This window comes from Montipora foliosa, unplaced genomic scaffold, assembly GCF_036669935.1.
Source record: "Montipora foliosa isolate CH-2021 unplaced genomic scaffold, ASM3666993v2 scaffold_431, whole genome shotgun sequence".
NCBI classification, from domain to species: domain Eukaryota; kingdom Metazoa; phylum Cnidaria; class Anthozoa; order Scleractinia; family Acroporidae; genus Montipora; species Montipora foliosa.
The window spans coordinates 172,645-192,500 of record NW_027179736.1 but is presented as its reverse complement, the minus strand read 5'-3'; the positions used below and the strand labels follow the sequence as shown (position 1 = coordinate 192,500).

General features: G+C 39.9%; 1 protein-coding gene across 5 annotated transcripts in view; it reads left to right on the top strand.

Annotated features, from left to right (window-relative positions):
* LOC137988839 (uncharacterized) overlaps positions 1–19,856 on the top strand; it is a 147,950-nt gene that overhangs the window by 59,267 nt on the left and 68,827 nt on the right. For 2 of the 5 annotated variants that reach the window (XM_068834796.1, XM_068834799.1), the window contains exons 4-5: positions 15,610–15,720; positions 18,271–18,307. The gene's annotated coding sequence lies outside the window, so the exon portion shown is untranslated. Of the gene's footprint in view, positions 1–1,559; positions 1,587–10,708; positions 10,821–15,609; positions 15,721–18,270; positions 18,308–19,856 lie in introns of those variants that run through there. The other 3 variants (XM_068834803.1, XM_068834802.1, XM_068834798.1) reach the window with 3 other exon arrangements.

Below are 19,856 nucleotides of genomic sequence, written 5' to 3'. Positions count from 1 at the left end.
GAAAGCAGAACTTAGCAAGTGCTCTTGGTATCCAAAATGAAAATTAGGGGTAACTATGCATTTCTCAGGGATAATTAAGCTTCAATTTGGAAAAGAACGACACCGTCCTTAAAAGCGACAGTTACCGTTAGGTTTAAGGTAATTCTCATTTAGTGTTTTTCATAAGTGAAGCCGCTGGCCATCATATTGGCCTTGTTCTCGTTTCGAAGTCACAACTATCCACTGATTTCAAACTTCTGAACGATCGGACGCTGAGATATGCAGTTGTGTATATGGATTCACTTATTGGTTTCAATGTCCAGGGACAGGTCAAGGGAAACAGTTGTCATGTAAATGACAGAGGCACTAATGTCGGCGAAAGTGTTCCAGTGTCGGTTCCATTGCAACAGTCGAAATCAGTGTTGGTAGCAGATAGTGACAGTGAGGGTGATTGTCTCAGTGTGGTAGTGGTGTCACTGCCAGTGTCACCATCTTAGTGCTATTGAGACATGTCAGTGCAAGTCTCGGTGTTTGTAGTGTACGCCAAGGACTTTTGGTTACTGATATAAATAGAACAAAGATGCACGCGCGTCGCAGGTAAATTTGGGTTATTCATAGCCAACTAAAAGCCCGAATGCGTACAAAAATAGAGTTTAGCCTCGTCTGATGTGACCCGCAAATGAAAGTATCAGTGTCGATGTAGCTGGCCATACTAACGCACCAGAAAAATCTTATATGGATACACTGAGCTCCATTCTTGTGCAAACATTTTAAAAGTTAACTCAAGCGAAACTAAACCAAACTCGTATTACGATAGTGGTATGCGGCACTTTTACGGCCCCTTAATCGAATACGTGTGATGAATTGAAGTCTTTATTTTATGAGGGTTACACTTTATGAATAGCCAAAGGCTAATTAACTTGTGGCCCTCATGCAATCCGACCAGACCGCAACGCCGGGAACGTCGTGCCCTGCTCTTTTCGAGTAGTGTGTGTGTGGGATCTTTAACGTCGCACGCTGGAATTTATGAGCAAGGGTTGTGAGACGGGACCTACGGTTTATAGTCCTTATCAGAGAAAATTTTAGAGTCTAATCATGCATTGGCGGATGTAATCAAAAAGACAGCACTTTCTCCTCAGTTTCTTTTAAGACCCTGAGTGTTCGTCCGACCGGACCTCCCTCACGGTAGTCTGCCATTGGCATGCTCAGCCATTCTCATCCCCAAAGCCCCCCTTTCTTTTGGTCGACAGCACCAAGAACACGGACTCTGGCCAGGGACAATTTATGCGCAGGCGAAGTGAAAGTCCATTTTTTGTGACTGCAATCACGGTTGTTCCCAATTTCCGAGTCTGCGTAGACGAGTCGGAATTCCATGATTTGCGGACTTCCTGCTTTGGAACTGGCCTGAGTCCGTGTTCTTGGCACGAGGACTCTGGGGACGAGAATGATGCTCAGCAAACTGAGCGAACACGGTTGGTTTACCAACTTGCAGGTACCGAGTACCCGGTTTCCAATTAAATATTCAATATTTAAAGTCAAGTTCAAAATAACATCACTTCTAGGTGAGTTTCCAGTGCACTTTTCTTCTTTGTCTTACATCATTTAAGGTAAGTTATTGGCTTAAATAAAACCATTTTGTTCGACTCAATTTGACGATACACGAAGGCAAATTTGAGTACAAGTCTATTTATTAATTTTTAGAGTTTCATATTTAGTTTCATGGACGCCAATTGCATTTCTCGAATATGCAAGAATATCAAAAGTGATTTGAATATTTTCCCTCGATAACTCAAAGGACACACATTTCATTTATTAGATGCATAAATAATGGGGAACGAACAAAAGAGGCGACGGAGAGAATATTGAGTATTGAATAAAACGTAGGCGTAGAGTTCCCCCAAACCTCAAAGAACAATTCCGTGGTGTATGAAATAGGAAAAATGCACATTTTACGGCTTCGGGACTTTTCATTTGAGCGAGAGGGACTAGAAATTGGATTGCAATATTGTTCTTGAGGAGGGGGGGGGGGGGGGGGTAGAAGATAGAAGATGGTTATATTTTGCTGAATCACCTAGCAATAAAACCTTGGCCCAAACTTTGTTTGTTGTGCAAACAAGATTCTTAAACGTTCACAAGATTGTTATGGTGATTATTAATTAAAAAGGGAATATCTGGTAAGGTCTATTTTAACGTCCTTCCTCGCTTTTTCTTGGGACCAACTGATATAAGAGAGAACGCCTGATGACAACATCAGTTGTTCTCGGATGTTTCAGCAAATAGTGCCCGATTCTGTAAATACCACTTTTACTTGAGCAAAAATTTTGGTTAGTGCGACTGACATTTTACGTAATATTTCTTCGCTTTTGTATCTCGACGGAGATCGTTCAATGTCCGCCCCGAAACCCATGGATTACTGGTTTGAGTAGGAAAAAGATATTTTTAGATCGAAAGTGGCCTTAAGTCACATGCTTTTATGGCGAAAAAGGCAAGATATATTACATTGAGCTGTTGCCGGGACACCTTGGCATGCAAGTATAATGTTCTTTTTATAGGCACTCGATTTCGATATTAAATAACTAAAATTCAACTCCTTTTTAGAAACCAGTGTTACGAAACTAGATCATCAGTCCTGATGAATTACGCTTTGGGCTTTCGTCCTCTCTATTTGTATGTACACTCTTCTTCTGGGCAAAACGAAAGTAATTTATATTTAGAATATGCGGTTTCTCGAGTGTTCGCTTCATCTGCATTGGTAGAAACTTTTAACTTGCCTCTGGGTCGTGATTCTGCCTGCACTATCAATGAGACATGAGACTCATAGGACCTATAGGTCACCAAAGACCTCATACCCTAGTTTATGTAAGAACACTGCTAAAATAAATGATGAATCCTCTCTATTTCTCATAATACAGACATTTGCCTCCAGAGACAAACCAATTCACAGTAGATTGGTGTGACACTGCCGGATTCGAAAACCCAGAAACACTTTATGGAAAAAAAGGGAACGTATACCCCAGCCAACTGCGGTGCCGCTAACTCCTGGGGCTGAGTTACGATAACCAATCATGGAAACTAACAATACACACTTAAATCGAACTTAAACTTGGGAGCTGAATTGTTGCTGACCTAGAATGGTTTTCAAATCATAGCGGACTACTATGACTACTATATATGTCTGACACTCTTCTCGTAATCTCTCTCGCTCAGCATCAATCCTCCTGTCCGTGCAGGCAAAAACTATTTCCGTCTATATCGCTTCGCTTTATTGTCAGAAATACTATTTCCTCTATCCAGTCGAATTCTCGAAGCACGACATTTCCGTTTTTTTGAAGGCGCAATGGAAACGGCGTGGTCAAGTGAGGCTGTTCAGTGTCTATTCTAGAAATTAGCCAATAAAGAGGGGTGCTCCCCCACCCGGAGAATTTTAGAGTTAAATTTGCAGACAATAGAAGGAAAGAGAGACGAACACTAACGGAAGCGATTATTTCCCTTTAAAACAACGATTTCCAGGTGATAATTTAAGTTTCTGTATTTGAGATGTAATCATTAAAAATGAAAGCGCTTGGTACGTTTTTCGGGCCTCGTCTTGCACATTCGTCTTTGTCAACTTGCGAATACCACAGTTCAAAGGAGACCTTGCTTTGCACAACCTCGTTCCCAGGGTCCTCTCTCTTTCTCCCTTGAGGGAGGAAGAGAGAGCACCCTGGAAACGAGGTTGTTCTTTCCATAAAGAAACCAAACGAAAGTAATTCGATGTTTTTGGTGCCTACTCTGTTAGAAAAAAACAAGACGCCAAGTAGGCGTTCACGTGGGATGCACCGATTAAAAACAAGCAACAGGCAGGGAATGTAAATAAAAATGCCAGTTAACGTTGTTGTTGACATTACGGGTGCTGCATTAGCTCAAACCTCTTCTTTACTTTTTGCTCTGGTTGTGAGGCGCAGAGCTGAAAATCGAGGGCGGTTTGTTTTTCATTTTCGAAAAAAATTGTTGTACTTTGACCAATAGAAGCGCACCATCTGTGCATTACGCGGTTTTTGGTTTTTCAACGTGACATATCTTTGCCCTTTCCTCTCTGCTCCTACGGCGGTTTGTTTTTCATTGTAGCCACAAATTATATTTTACTGATATCCTCTTGTACATTTTCTTACTGTTGAATTTCTGCTACGCAATTTGTGTTTCATTTCATAAAAAAAACTCATTGACTGCATAATTTTTAACTTAGCATTAATATTGATAACACTAAGTAAATAAAATATTTGAATATTAAACAGTTCACCATTATTTTTAAAATACAACCACACTTTTGAATTTAATGAATAAGGAACATATTTCGATGTTTCAAACATCATCATCAGCCATAGTCAGCATAGTGAGTATAACAGTCACAAAATTTTATGTATATTATATTTAAAACTAGGAGTAATCGCAGATTAACAGAGTGCGTTCGACATGATTTTTAGCCACTCAGGAAGTGCAAAAGTTTTAGAGTATTACCTTGTGATCCATGGAGAGAATCTCTGATAACACTATTTTTTAATTTTATTTTGATTTTATTAGCTTCGCCGACTTAGTATTAAATATACACAAACAAAACAAAAGATGTAAATGGGACAATACAGCCAGGGACACCGCAACAGCTTACGCCAATTGTTGGTTTTCACTCACGTGATCAACAGCCATGTTTTTCAACGAAAACAAAAGAAACATTTTGCATAATAATAGAGTTAAATTCCGAAGGATTTGGTCGGGGCTCCAACATGGCGGCCGTGACGTCATGTGAAAACCGAGAATTACTGCGGGCCTGGAACACATAAAATTGAAATAAAAATTACAATAAAAGTTAATGAGTAGTTAGTAGCAGCAATCAACTTATCAACCTCGTTCCCAGGGCTTTTTCCCTAAGAAAATGGAAAGGGCGGGAAAAGGCCCTGGCATCGGCCGGTCGATTCTATTTTCTTATTGGCTGGTTGCAATGTTACAATAATTAATGTAATGTTTATGCGATTTTTGTGAAATTTAATTTCATACTCAAAATGGGGCCAGTAAGGAGGCGACGCCAACTAAGATTTTTCCCAGAAATCCGGTTTGTATGCTTTGCTCGGAATATAAAGACAGTCATGCTAATTTATTACACCCACAATTTCTGGGTGTTTTAGTGGGTCATGTGACCGGCCGATGCCAGGGCCTTTTCCCGCCCTTCCCATTTTCTTAGGGAAAAAGCCCTGGGAACGAGGTTGTCAACGTATCTTGTCTCTATAACCTTCACTTTCATATCTTGCTCTATAATTCTACAGGGAAAGAACATAAAATTTATAATGCTGTGAATGAGTGTTCCGGGGAGAACTGAGAAATATTTGACTTATGCCAGCAATATGCTACTGTACTCTCACCCAGGAATCAGGAAACAGAAAGCTAGGTAATAAAATAGTCAAAGACATGGTACCTCCCAACTGAACACGTTTCATAGAAATTGTATCAAATTCTTAAATGGCTTGTGTTCACGACTAACATGAATACATAATTAATGAATTGACCCAGTGTGTTGCTTCCATTTGCCTGGGCAGTTCTTGTGTCTTTCAAATAATAAACATCGAGCCACAGTGACAATCTCCACCCCAGAGCTCTTCTCTTTTGCGCATGACTGAGGGAGAGAACAGCTCTGGGGAACTCTGAAACAAAGTGTCTTCTCATTGGTCTTCGTGAAGAGCAATGAAAAGCGTTTCTGATTGGTGCATTCATGTTAGCACGAGGAGTGAGCTGGCGCCGTAAGGTTCAATCAGCCAATTTTTGGCTATAAGAACCATACGGTGCATTTTTTTCCATATAGAATTTCCCAGAGCCTTGGGTCATGTGCAGACATAAGATCTGAGGCTCTGGTGACGAGAATGGCCATAATGATTGCTTGTTCGGGACCGAAATTTTAAAAGTTGTAGTGAAATAGCGCTTTGGCCACTAAGCGACACAACTCATTGGAATAATGATTACTTTGTTAAAGATAATGACACAATGACTGCCGGGCTACTCGGTAGATTCAACTTGTTGCGCAATAACCGCAGAGCTATGTAACTCGAAACGGTTATTTGTGACCACAAGCTTTATTCATTTGGTTCGATGTAACGTCGGTAAATTGACTGATGAGTTCGTGTATACTTTGATTTAGCCCGTCGGCATGACCATAATAATTTCTTCATCGAAAACGAAACATTCGAGTACAAAACCCCTGCATTGCTGTTTGAAATATTCCGACCAGGAGTCGCATACACTTCCCAAAGACTCTGACGAGCATATTAAAAGGTAATTTTACTAACGAGGATAAGGCTTTCAAAATCCAAACCAAAATTTGCCTACATGAAAGTGAGGCAAGTGCGTGTCAAACTGTGTAGACTAGTGTCGATCCCGTCTGAAGCGAGGCTAGGAATGAAAGCGAGGCAAATTTGTGTCGAAACGAAATTCAATTTTTTTCGCAAAAGCAGCGCAGAACACCTATAAACCAGAGGATACCCACAAATTTAGGTTTGCGTTCTCCTCTGTCGAACGCAAATACAACCACTGTTACCCTCACTCTGGCTGATGATGATGTTTAAAGCATGGGGACATGTCCCTTAACTCAAAAGTGTGGTTGCATTTTAAAAAAATAATAGTAATACTTGTGCTATTAAGACCAGGATTCTCTGTTGATTAAATGTTCGTTACAAGCAGATTAATTCAAACCAACCAACCAACCATATTATAGAAAACACAACTGACACCACTGTAAAAGTTTAAAATTGTAATGCTGAACTGATATGATCAACTTGTTTGTTTGTTGAGTTCGGGTTTCACGAAAGCGTCCTTGATTTTGAGTTGATAGAAAGAGGTAACATTATCAACAGCAACAGTTTTGAAACAAGAGATATCACAATTATTCGGACAATTCTTAGAAAAACTAAGATGCTTGAAAATATGAGAAGTCTTATCCCGAAAAGGGTGCTCATTTACGTTTCACCAACGTAGCGAGCACCACAGCCACAGCCACAAGTAAATTTGTACACAATACGCGGTTTGGAAGAATCCGGAATAAAATCTTTTGGCCTAAAAATGTTGCACAGTTTAAAAGATGAATAGTAACACCTGTGCTATCGAGACCATTTCTTAAACAGTTTGCATTTAAATTATACTGCCGCGACCGGAACCGTCGTGATCATTTCCGTTACAGATGTGATTTATGGCATTTTCAAGTTGTGAAATCCGATAAAATAAGGTTCCGTTTTTGAGATTAAATAAAGTAGTCTAACCATTTGCTGCTTCTGTGTGTTCATGATTTGAAGAATTAACACCGCCATAGCGACGAAAAGGCCTGATCTGGGTTCATGTTCACTACAGAGAGCCTACAGAGTAAAACGCCGAAATGGTGAAATCCGATCGATTGCTTAAACTTTTTCAATTATTGTCACTTTCGTTCGCGGTATCAAAGTTTTGAGAATTTTGCTCCGGACTAAAATACGGGAAACTATCTTCGACGAATTCAGTCTGAGAAGGTAGTAATTCGAAAAAGGGAAGTAGTATGTAAAGAATAAATGCTATACCGAGTAATTGCATTGTGACTAAACTTGATAGACAACAAATGCAAGGAAACGATGTTATGTGCTTGTAATATTTCGATATAAATCTATATCATCTTCGGACTAAGGCGGGATACAAGTAGCAGAATTTAAATACTGCGAGATTGTGCAACAGTATAATCACGTGAAAATGAAAAACAAAGGAACGAAACTGTCAGGAGAATAGGCGGAGTTCTCTACTGGCTTTTAAGCCATTGTTCAGAAATGGTGTTAAACGCTTAATATGGTAAGCTTCTTTATATAGTAATAGATTCCAGTAGTATGTGCAGTCCTTGTCACCCAAGAGCTTCGTGATAAGCACGTGGCTAATTTCCATGACTGACTACGATGACACTCAAGCCGTTTTTAAACGTGGGCTTGCCGAAGGCATCCCATATAAAGATATTAAGTTGAAAACAGACTAGACTGCAAAACAGTCGTATTTTTTGCGAACGCAAGCGAGACGGTAAAATAATATTCAAACGAAAGGTCTGGAGCGAGTGTAGAAACGGCGAGGGAGAATGGGAAGAGACGCGAAAAACTCACACGCCCTACGGGCGTGTGAGGCTCGCGCGCTTCACACGCGAGGGTCGCGCTTACGGCGCTTCGCGCCTTCCGAAAATGGAAGAAAACGACTGTTTTGCAGTCTAAAAACAGACCGGCTCCTAATGAAAACGAGAGGTTCATTTAACGCCTATTTCTTTTCTGTTTCAAAAGAAAACATTTGCTTTTCAACTAAGCGGTGCAAACAACGAAACCGAAAACTTATCGTTCCAAGTTAAAACCATATCTCATGACTCAAAAAAGTGAAAGCACTTTAATTGTTCCGTCATAGCTAAGAAGCAGGGAGTGTCCCTCGTGATGAATGATTTTTGTCGTGAGAAGGAAGTGAAAGAATACATGCTAACAGTGGCATCCTCGTCGAATACCGTTACAGCAGTATTAGACAGTATTAGTCAATAATTTGTGGTCTTGCTGCTTCTGGAATCTCAGTTTTAACACCTTTTCCAAACAAGATACACTGGATGACCGTAAGACACCTTATTATTTCTTTTTAGCGTTTGATATTCCCTAGTATAGGTTCGATAAAGGTTGTCTACAAAGTGGCAGGAAGTGAACCTTGTAGCATTTTATTTTCTATTCCCTATAATATAATAGTGATGTCCATATGATTAATTTTGGTACTACGTGGTAAAATATATATGTGGCAAAGAATGCTGCAGAATTTTATTATTAATTAAAGCACAACTAAAGAGGAAGTTTAACAGGGAACGTGAAACCTGAACAAGTATTCTTGACCTGAGCCTCGAAACTAAGCTATTTAAATTTCTTAGTAGAAATAATTATACCTAAAATCTGCTTTAAACAGCAAAAAAACCGGGGTATTAAAAAACATCGACAAGTAATGTAGTACACTTTCTGCAGTAAACCCTTACTTAATTTCGGCTGAGCGTGCGCGCGTGGGCGTGAGCTGCTCGCGTTAGCTGAGGTATCCAAACGGGTGACCCGTGTTAAAAAACCAAAAGCGGAATTAAATTTTCTTAGAAATGTTGAGCAATATCTGAAATCTGCGTTTATTCACGTTCTAATAGTTCTCATCAAACTAGTTTTTAAGATATTTCCTAAGAGCTGAAAGTAAGAGTGTCTTAATTTAGGCAGTGATGTACCGTCAACGTGGTAAGATTTGGAGCCTCGCAGACACCCTTAAGATTAACAAAGGATAGCATTAGACAATTATCAAAACGTGGCAATCCTAAAAGGATCGAAAGTTTCCACTGGAAACCCATTGTCTTTCGAACCTCCTGAAGTTCTTATAAGTTAAGGACGGTTCCTACTAATTCAAAGGTATTTTTGCGAGTTTTACTGAATATGCGGGAAAAGCAGATCTTAACAGGTGTTATTGAAATCCGAAAAGAAAATTGGGGGTAACCACGCGTTTTTCGAAGATAATTAATCAGCAATATTTGTAAAAAGCTTTAAAATACAAAGCAATGTATGGCGTTCTTTTCCAAATTGAAGCTCGATCATCTGTGAAAAATGCGTGGTTAACCCTAATTTTCTTTTTGGATACCAAGAGCACTTGCTAAGTTATGCTTTCTCTGCATAGTTTTAAACCGCGCAAAAAATATCCCGGTATTAATAAGCACCAGCAATAGGAAATCCGAGTATCTCGAGATGAGCAGAACGTATGTTGTTATACAAGGAAACGGACCATCGAACCTAGCCGGAAAGCACATGCTGAACCTAAAGTACCTCATAGCCAGCTACACACAAAAGGAACCTACAATAGGAAGGTAATAGAGGCGCGCATTAAGATCCTGAATATAAAGGTGGCTGGAACCAGTTTCACGACTTTTGAGGGCCTGCTTACATGGAAGTGGGGTAACCCGCCTAGGCGGGTACCGTATGAAACACCAAATGCGCCCACTATTGTGACGTAATAGGATACCATGGCAACATGAAAGCTCTCCAAAACACCCTATATTTCGTCTTTACTTGCTTCTATCGCAAAAATAAACTATCGGCAAAGTTTTGATAAAATTCATAGGAGCTGAATCAGAGCTATCTTAAATTTTTCGAAAATCATTACAGTCGACTCCTGATAACTCGAACCTTTAAGGGAAATTGAAAAATGTTCGAGTTATCGGGAGCAAGGAGTTGAGCAGCAATTTTACCCTGGGTAACTCGAGTACTCCTCGATAACTGGAACCTTCCGCTCACTGGAACCAATTTTCGTTTCCCTTCAGTTCATTCTCTGTGTACTTATACTCTCGATAAGATCCGATAACCCGAACTACACCTGTCAGTACATGACAATCAAAACAAACAGTGAACTACGGTCCAAAACAGTAAATTTATTTTGAAGCAGCCCTGTAATCTTTGTCCTTTTTTGCATTAAACAAAACGTGCCAGTCTAGTTCAGGTTTTAGGTTGGTTTGGGGTACAATTAACTTCAGTGCCTGTATCTTCATAAATGTATGACGGAAATCGAGGCAAAATTAATTTTTGTTCGAGTTAGCGCGAGTTTCGAGTTAGAGAGGATTCGAGGTATCGGGAGTTGACTATTGCCCAGTGCTTTCCAGTAGGAAAACAGCTGTTAAGTTGGCCAATCAAGGCAAGCGTAGTACAGCATCTGACATCTTGATGTTTTTGGTGTGTGTCAGCCCTTTTTGTAATTCAGTGATCAGCATACCGAAAGATTCTTGGTCCACTTTTCGAAATTAACTCTTGTTCGAAGATAACCACTCTTGTTGGAAGGTTAGTAATTGTAGTAACTAGCTCGAGCCTTGTTACCGAAAGGCGGGAAGAGAACTGAGATCTGAGGAGGAACCGAAAGCGCGCTAGCATTACTTCCGCTTTAACGAAAATTCGAAATTATTCCTTGATCCGTTCTTTGTTGCAAACGTTTAATCTTTCTTGAACAATTTTAGCATTCGGTATATGAAAAGTGACAATCACACTGAAAGTCTTACGTTGAAGTTATATTTTTCTTCTGGAACAAAATTTAAATTTGGATTTCGTTCCAGGTGCACTTTGATTCGCAAGCAATAAAATATGATGGCGATCAATCAATTTATTTCGGCCATCGCAAATAGTAGTTTGTATCTGCAATATTCTGCGAAAAGAATATATTCTCGTTACCAAAAATCTTGCGGCAATTTGAAAAAATATGAACCACAAAGATGAAGATATATGTATATTATTAAGTACAAAAAATATACATAAAATGTATATATATTTGTACATATCTGTTTATTATTCAACACATTGTAACAATTAATGTTCAAATATGGTCATAGTGCGCGCATTCAATATTTGTAGTGCGTACTCAAAGTATATCCTGCGATATTGTGTCTCGGAGCAAAATGGTAGTTTTTCCAGCTTTTTTTTTCCAATAAACGTAGAAAATTGTGCTTTGTCATCAATATATTGAATAATAAAGCAATATCCTGCTGAATCTTGCGGACTATCGCCTAATTTTAGCCAACTCGGCCTACAGCCTCGTCGGCTAAGTATTAGGCAATATTCCGCGCGATTTCGCACGATAATTGTTAAGTATGACGCATTCTTTATTTATAAATGTTTATTAGATACACTATGTAGATAGATAGATGGATGGACAAACACACATATTTTTCAACAGTTCAGAAAATGCATTGCAGGGACGCCAGGAATCGAGTGCTATTTCAAGAAAAGTGTAGTTAACCGAACTGTAAAATGACTCGATCATCGCGCTTAAAGAACGAGAAATACATATCAACAAGGAGATTGATCGCGCTCGGAGTTTAAGATACTTCATTGTTTTTCACTCGATCTTTGCGCTTCAATTAATATACATCATTCTGTTTCGCTCGGGCATCGTGCTTTAAGAACGAGAAATACCTGTACATCAATCTCCTTCGCTGTTTTTTTGTTTGGCGCTTCAGAAAGGAGAACTGGGAACCAGGAAAACGACTGCGTATCCGCGTATCCACTTTCAATATAATGAAGGGCGTAGTTTCTATAGAAACTGTGGTGCTGCGTCGGTGGGGAAGTAGTATACAAAAAGTTGGTTTTATCAACGGAGTTGATAGTGTAAATTGGCCACCGTACAGAGATTCTAGAAGTTGACGTTTCGAGCGTTAGCCCTTCGTCAGAGCGAATTGAGGAATTATGGGTTACGTGTAGTTTTATAGTAGAGTAGGAGCTACGCTATTGGTGTTAACATGGCAACGTGAAAAATAGGAATATATTAGTTAAATGAAAAGCGTTCGTTAATACCGTGAGGATTAAGGGTGCCGATTTGAAAGATGAATTTTTGTTTCAGATTCTTGCGGCTTTCTGTCGTACCTAGATGTAGGGAAAGGCCGCAGATAGCCATGTGTTTTTTGGAGTGGTTAGGGAGATTGAAATGGCGAGCGACTGGCTTAAATGCATCCTTGTCATTCTTCTCAACATCGCGAAGGTGTTCGCGGAATCGGTCACCTAGTCGTCTACCTGTCTCACCAATGTATAATTTATTGCATAACGTACAGGTTATGCAATAAATGACATTTGCGGAGGTACATGTGAATCGATCGGTGATCTTAACAGATCGCTTAGGTCCCGATATCTTGCTAGTGTTAACAACGAAAAGACAAGTTTTGCATCGTGAGCGCGCGCATTTGAAAGTGCCGGGTTGCTCGTTAGTTTTGAGCGCGCTTCTAACTAAAAAGTTGCCTACGTTTTTGTCGCGTTTGAATGAAATAAGTGGAGGTTGCGAATAGATTCTACCAGTCTCGGGATCTCTTTTCATTTAACTAATATATTCCTATTTTTCACGTTGCCATGTTACCACCAATAGCGTAGCTCCTACTCTACTATAAAAACTACACGTAACCCATAATCCCTCGATTCGCTCTGACGACGGGCTAACGCTCGAAAAGCTTTTAGAATCTCTGTACGGTGGCCAATTTACATTATCAACTCCGTTGATAAAACCACACTTTCAATATAGGCTGTCTAACCACGAATCCAACCTTTTCAGGGGTACGGCTTCGATGTGGCACGGTATTCTGCAGTTAAGCCAACATTCTGATAGGACCAAATTTTGAAATACGAGCATGTACATCTTGAGATGGTTTCAATAAGGGCCGAATATCATGACTCGTGTGACAGGATTGAAGTACTTTGCCCTTGGCTAGTTAGGCTTTGAATCAAAAGTAAGCGAGGTCTGTTTGATTTAAGAAGGTAAGTTGAGGTCAAAATAACTACGCATCGTTTCCTCAGAAACGATGCAACGTAAATAGCCCCCTGAGAGGATACGTGGTTATTAGTAAAATACTTAACGCAGAAAGATTGTAGAGAATAAAAGGGAATCGAGTAACGTTGTCATCGAGGCTGACATCATTGTTGACCATTTCTGAGTTCACTTCAGCTTCTTTTTCACAGAAAGTTAAGCCGCGAATTGCTGTGGTTATTTAGAATAAAGTACAGTTATATACATGAGACTTGTGAATCATCAAATTTAGCTCGACAGTGGTCAATACAAACTAACAGCTCGATTTAGTGCTCTTCTTGACATTTAAATACTTTTAGGTGCTTTTACGATAAAAGGTTGCTGAAGTTAATCCGTGTCGGGAGGGGTTGGTAACTAAATGAGAGACCATCGAGATATACGATATGCATCGTAATGCCTTTTTTCTATATCGGAATACTTATATTATCAAAATCCTGACCATTCATCGCTAAATGTAGGAGTAATCGTTGATTATGAAGTGCGTTCGTTGGAAGAACTTTAGAGGTTGCAACCACTGGACGAGTCGAGACTGCCACGAAGACGATGCATTTATGTAAAGAACGTCTATCGATATTAATATGTAACGCTGGTGGAATGTGGCTAAAAATGTAAAGATCATGACGTCATAAAGACTAAATTGTGAAAATCTGGAATGTATTGAAACAGTCTTAAAGATCAGTGATTATTACTAAGAAATGTTTCTTGCCAATAAATCATCGTGTTGATGCAAATTAACTCAATACAAACAATAACGAGGTGCGCGAGTGGGAGTTGCGCATATGACGTATCAAAACGGAGATGCGCATGCACGTATGACGTATTCAAGATTGCGCTTTAAAAGCGGACGAAAGTAAAAACGAAAACCCGCTAAAGCTCATCCTAGCACAGCATGCCCAAGATTAGAAATTGCGTTATCCTAACGTCTAACGAAACTAGTTATCCCCACGTCGCTTTTTTTTGGCGTTTCGTTTTATTTCTCAGTGATTTAGTTGAGTAGATTATATTGTGCACTTTAATTTCAGATCGAAAAAATTCAGTTATACGATTTGCGAGTATTCTTCGGTAGTGGATCGTCTTGGTCAGTTTCTTGCGAAACATAAACTATCCGTACCATATTTTCGCGAAATGGATCGGGACCATCTTTTGCATGTGAGCCTGCCGTGTTTTACCGCGCGGTGGTTTCTGGAGGCTTCACACATGTGTTCTGTCGCTCTATTTTGTAGATGATGGTTTCCATTGCGTCAGAAATAGTGAGCCAGATCTAATTGTTATCTATGGAGACGGTAAGAAAAAAGTTGGTCCGGGCCACTCTTTTATGGGTCCGAACCCGGTTTTCTCCATAGTGTAAATGGGCCTTTACTTCTAGGATACTTCGCCAATATTGTGCAAGATGAACAAGATGGAATAACTGCTTAATACTTACGATACGATCAGCCTCTCTGAAAGTTAAGCCTCGTTTTTCAGGCGTGTAGAATAAAATAAATGTCTAAGGATTCTCAGTACATTTAATTTGTGGGATATTTTAAATCTACGCAAACTACGAGCGGTGGAGATAATGTAGAGTTCCAAACATTTATCTGTATCTGTTTAAAGTTGAGGGGTATAAATGAGGTACAACGTGATTAATAGCGTTTTCAAAGCGTTTTCGAACTTAGTTTACACAAACAGGAAAAATTCTCAGACATATTCTCAGACATATGTATATGTATCGAAGAACACTATTGTGTCCTTTAGCCGGCCAGCTACATGCTACTTTAAACAAAGAAATACTTAAAGTTGTCAATACTCCTCACCAACTTTCAAATTTGCCGGAGCAGGTCTCATGCTTCAGAGCATTGTTTGACCTCAAGTTCTCATACAGACGCCACATTGCTCGCGCAAATTGTCGTATTTTTCGCACAACAACAACAAAAAAGCAGAGATCCTGCGATATGTCCAATTATTAAAAACACAAAAGAATATGTCGTTTCTGATTGGTCAATGGTGAATGCATAAATGGTCATAAATAGGTTTTCGAGTGCAATACGAAGGTTTCTGTGGAAACACAGCGATGGAGTAATTTTGTTGAGTATATAGTAAATTGAAATAGTGTGAACTTTCTCGTGTATAGTGTGTTTTGAACGTTCTCAAATAGCACTCGCCTACGAAACGTGCAATTTTGAGAACTTTCTAAAAGTCACTTGTGCCCACAAATCCCTAAATGCACTTGCGTTCATATAAAGTTTCCCAAAAAACCCGAGCTGAAAGCATTTTTTCGGTGGTGAAAATGTGACTTTAACCTTTCCACAGGTTCACTTGCGAGAGATAACTGGAACTTTTTTTTAAAACTTATCTCACAGCTGAAGTGATAATAGTTGGTTCATGGAGAGAGGTGAATATCGCATCTGCCTGGCACTAAAGGTAGGTTAGTTTTTACGCCAATTAGAGAGCTTACAAAAGGAGAACGACAACGGCTACGAGAATGTTGTCTACAAATGTCATATCACGTCATTACTCCAAGTCATTCGGCATGAAGAGTGATCACCAACGTTCCAGAAATAAAATTGGTATGAAAGGTGTGGATGATTGGAGAGGAAATTTAACATTTGTCAGGTGTTCGCGTTCTCCACATAAGCTCAAATTTTGTCATTTTACGGCGTTGTCAGGACGGGAATTGGCGAGAAATGTACTAAAATCTAAAATGCGCGTGCGGGGGACCGTGCGGCGTGTACAAAGCAATAGCTGTTATTACAGTTGAGCCCACGTTTCAGCGGTGTTCGTTGCAGAGTAAAAAAAACACACAAGCATGGTGACGCACGCTAACACCAACCCGGCGTGGCCAACACATCGCGCATGCGCACCTTTTTAAGTGGCAGCTCCACATACAAGACATGTGGTAAGCTGCCACTTAAAGGGTGCCTGTATGTGGAGTTGCCACTTGAAGGGGTGCCTAAAAAACACCCGCCTGCTATGTTAGCTACGCCATACTGATGATCCCAGCAAGGCCGAAACAGCTGTCCATGACTGCTAATTGACTGGGCAGAATCGTTGTGCGCATGCGTGATGTGTTATTCACACCGGGTTGGTGTTAGCGTGCGTCACCATGCTTTTTTGTTTTTTTACTCTGAAACGAACACCGCTGAAACGTGGGCTCAACTTGTGTGTCACCTTGCTTTTTTTGTTCGTTTGGAGGCAGTGTGACCCAGTGGTTAGGGCGCTTGCCTTGAGATCCGGAGATCCCGGGTTCAAGACCCGCTCTGACCACTCGCTGAATTTGTTCCCTAGTAGTCCCTGGTTCAACTTCCCAGCTGCACTTGTAAATAGCCAACTGGTTTGCCTCCGGCCGGTTGGGATTCTTAACAGTTGTAGTTGTTGTGTTCTGCTGTTTCGTTGATTGTGTTTCATTGGCCCTGAAAAGCCCCTATGGGGAGCGGTCAATTAAGTATGCATTGCATGCATTGTTTCAGAGCGCTCTGAAGCGAGGCTTTTGGGTCAACATTCAATCAGATATATAATAGGGAAGAGTACGAGATTTAGCGCGCGAAATGCAAAAAAAAAAAATTTCCTTTCCAGAATTTACGTTTTTCTCAGAAGACGAGAAACTACAGTTGTTGAATGGAAGCAGCCATCGATAGTTTTGCACATTTGGGGTTGTTACTTTGGGTAACACACCATATGCTATACAGTGCCTTGCCGTACTTTCCACGATAAAGTTAGGTCAGGCAAACCTCAAATTAGTCGAAAAAAGCGAATAAACAGTTGAGAATCAAGAAATCCACAGTCCTTCGATAAGAAATTCTTGTTTTAACCCGAAAGCCTCGTTTTCGCGCCTTCTGAAACTAACACCGCTGAGACGTGGGCTCCACTGTAATAACAGCTATTGTTTCATGGGCTTCTCGTAGCCGTCGTCTACCAGAGTAGCATCAAATATTCTCACGGTCAACCTAATTGCAGTGTGAGCCTTAAAGTGGTGCTATAAATCTTCGGTGTGAAATTAACAATTCTGGAAGCGGTGGTAAACGAAACTTTAGCGACGTCGATTTAATTTAAGTGGTACTATGATCAAAAAACCGCTTCCTTTTTAGCTTAAAATTTTAGCGTGTAAACGCAGTTTATTATGTAAACAAGACGCGAGTTAAAAAACCTGAAAGCCCGAAACTCATATTAATTCAATCGCTTACAAACGTATTGCATTCTTAAACTATTGATTCTTTGACGTCATTTTCTCCTCGATCCAGCTCTCTCAAGGTTTTGAAGTTAGTAATGGGGGACCATAGACCGTATGGTCGTGGGTTCAATTCCCACCCTGGTCAGAGTTTTCTCTGTCCTTGTGTGGGCCCATTTCCATCAGCAGGGCTAACGCTCACATGGTTCATATGGGATTGAAATCTAGCACTTCACATTACACTCTATTCAGTTAACTCTGTTTAAAATATAAGTGCTACACGGCCAACGTTTGTATAAACGTAACCTTTCCTTGTACTTGTACATGTTCATTGCCGTGACTTTAACATCTTCACTTCCCACGGCCTGCTCCCGTCTGACCTTGTAGCTCAGTCGGTAGAGCGGCGGAGATCTAACCCCGAAGGTCGTGGGTTCAATTCCTACCCTGGTCAGAGTTTTTCTCTGTCCTTGTGTGGGCCCATTTCCATCAGTAGGGCTAACGCTCACATGGTTCATATGGGATTGAAATCTAGCACTTCACATTACACTCTATTCAGTTAACTCCGTATTCATAATTGGCTGCTAAGTAATTATTCTTATGTTTTTATGCTAATCATCCTCACTAGCCTGGTTAGCGCGAACAAAATTCAAGAAAATCTTTGCTTCAAAGTGAGGCTAGTTAGGATGATTAGCACAAGGACAAAAGTTAATTTCTTGGTCGCCACTTATGAATACGGTCTATTAAATAGGAAAATTCCTGCAAAAGTGCCACAATGATCAAACAATCACTTCTTTTTTTTTTTTTAGCTTAACAACTGATCGACAAAGGCTGTTTACTTTGAGGGTAAGTTTTGGATTTCAAGGTCCGTCATTACTCACGTTCAAAACTGAGCGATTAGACCTCAGATGATTGGGTCCAGGGAAAAGTGACGTCATGTACTCACTAGCTTTAAGTACGCAAAAGGCAGTTTAAAAGTCTGTTCAGCCGCCCACACACTCATTGTATTCTTATGCTAATGAGTCTTTGACGTCATTTTTTCCTAGATCCAGTTCTCTCAAGATTTTAAAGTTAGTAATGACGGACCATTAAATAGAAATTTTTCAGTTAAATTAAACATCCGTCGTTTTGAAATGAAGGCTTAAAGCTTGGGTCACTTAGTGTTCAGTTAACATAGTTTTGAAATCCAAAGAAAAAGAAGAATTGATTTCTTGGTCATAGTAACACTTTAAAATAAACAAGTGTCTTTTTGAAATTAACGCCTAAAACTTGGGTCACTTAAGCTTAGCGTTTTATTAAAATAGCTTTGAAATCTAAAGGAAAAAAAATGATCATAGTACCACTTTGTGTCACATGGAAGAATTTTCCTTCCAAGTTTAGTTGTTGAAAGGGCGAATGGCCTTTATTCACCACTCATGGATTACTATCGAGTAGGTAACTGAATTAGTACGTGTATGTGTCAGGGATTAGTTTTACACGTATTTTCTAAATTTTCACGAAATTTGGAAAGTTTTGAAACTGGAAGTGAAAGCAATCCTTAGTTGCCCTTAGTTGCCCCCTTGAGCGCACATGTGATTACTTGTTTATCGCACAAAGGGCCCTCATAGGCACATGTTATTTCTTGTTTAGTATAATTACTTATTGAAAATTCTTTGCGCTGCTTGGTTGCGCATGAGGTGATTATCACGCGATGAGGTGATTATCACGTGATAATCACCTACGTAGGAATGTTGGAAGAATTCGTAATGCATCAATGTTCAGGATTACTTTCATTTCTTCCTTTTCACACGTACCCTCGCAGCACTTGACGTGCTATTAGCAACTTCTAGTATTGTGGTAAGGAGTTAACGAGCGTAGGAGCCAGTTAGACTCGTTATTGTTAATGACACGGAATTCCGCTTGAAACTGAGAGCCTATTCATTGAAACTGTCTGACCTTGCTTTCAGTGACCTTGAATAAGGCCCCCTGAAACACAAACCCCCATCGTCCAATCCGGCCAAAATATGTCCGGAAACATGTGCTAAATCTTTAAAGTCCGCCACGAGTGTATCCAAAGCTGGAAATCAGCCTCTAATCATTGGACCGTAATCCACGAACGGAAATGGTTTTTGGTTTCAGCAGACGTTCATGGGGAAGGAACGCGTGACGAAGTATACCTACATACTTAATTTGTCAATGTAGGTCAGAAAACTGGCAGTTCCTTTTACAAAAGAGATTTTCTCTGAGGTCTTTTTATTACTTTTAAGAGTTTTCTTAAAATATTGTCTTTCACTTCCAGACTTCTGGTCAGCTTATCTAGACAGTTCCATATAATTGGTCCTCTATAATCAAGACTATTTTTAGTCCACTCATTGTTCTTAGTATTTCTTTGTACCATTATTCCTTTCCTTTCTGA